This window comes from Otolemur garnettii, unplaced genomic scaffold, assembly GCF_000181295.1.
Source record: "Otolemur garnettii isolate 467f Iridium unplaced genomic scaffold, OtoGar3 scaffold00008, whole genome shotgun sequence".
Classification (NCBI taxonomy): domain Eukaryota; kingdom Metazoa; phylum Chordata; class Mammalia; order Primates; family Galagidae; genus Otolemur; species Otolemur garnettii.
Window position 1 is genome coordinate 12,994,505 of NW_003852403.1, and position 1,259 is coordinate 12,995,763.

The window sequence follows — 1,259 nt, forward strand, 5'->3', positions numbered from 1 at the left end:
AGCCAAAACCACATATTCTAATAGAAAGAATGATTAAAAAGAAAGGACATTGAGCTAGATGTTAGAAGACGTAGGCTCAAAGTCCTGACTCTGCTCTGGGGCAGCCATGTCTTCTCTTTGATCTGTGCAAACTGAGCAGCAGATTTACTTGTTATAAGGGGTATTTCTATTCCTAGAGATTTTTTAAATATAAAATCCCTAATGATAATAACTCATGTTTCTTAGGTGGTTTTTAACTTTTCCTTTTTATGGTCCAGGAACCACTTGATCCACTTGATACTAAAAACTTGCAGCTTTTGGCATAACTGATGAGCTTCATCTTTCTTTCAATTGCATTAAATTCATGAGCTCTACATTTCTTATCATTGTATTCTTGTTTCCACTTGTTTTTATAAAATAGTAAAAGTAAAATACAATAAAACATTTAAGTATTTAAGTACCCACCTTGCCTTGGAGACAAAAATGGCAGTTATTTGTTTTTTGTGCACGAAGCGTAGATTCTGAAATTGGAATAGGAAAGGCAAGCTTTAGGAATATCAGCGTGTAATACTTGAAAGTATGACTTATATAAAAGTCAGGCATGTAAAACCTGACTTTATGCTAACAGGGGAATGGGGTCTCAAAAAGGAAAGAAGAATAAGAGATTCACATTAGAAGGTATAGAATTGAACTAGTGACCTTGAGCCAGCTAGCTTGTCCCCTGGCAATGAGCATACAGTCCGGATTTCCCTTCATCTACTTTATTACATGCATGTTGAATCCCTTTGCTGGGTTCTTCATTTAAATCCTTTATTAATCTCCATCAAAGTATATTCTTGAACTCTTGTTTGAGAGTGAAGGTTAGACTTCTTAAAATGTGATATTTATGATTTATATCTTTATGAATTATCATTTATTTCACATAAAATTAAGAAATCCTGTTTTAAAACCTTATGCTTGAAAAGTGGAAATTGATTAATTTAAAAGTTTAATTGTTTTTTTAATATGTGAAGTCCTTCACTTGATTCTAACAGTTAATACATATTCAATATTGATCTTATTTTTTTTAGAGTTTTGTGATTCTTTTATTCAATCAGGAAATCTTAATTCTTAAATAACAACTTCTAGAATATGTAAATCCTAAGATAATTTCCTGATTTTAAAAAAAAGATAATGATAATGAATTTCATGCATTGTGTCCAGAAAGTTAGTTAAATTTAGATTTGCTTTTTTTTTTTTTAAGTATTTTATTGTTGTTGTCGCAGTTTGGCCAGGACCAG

The 1,259-nt window shown here is 31.1% G+C and overlaps 1 protein-coding gene across 2 annotated transcripts in view; it reads left to right on the top strand.

The window, feature by feature from the left end:
• MICU1 (mitochondrial calcium uptake 1) overlaps positions 1 to 1,259 on the top strand; it is a 251,894-nt gene that overhangs the window by 96,983 nt on the left and 153,652 nt on the right. The gene's annotated exons all lie outside the window — the stretch shown is intronic.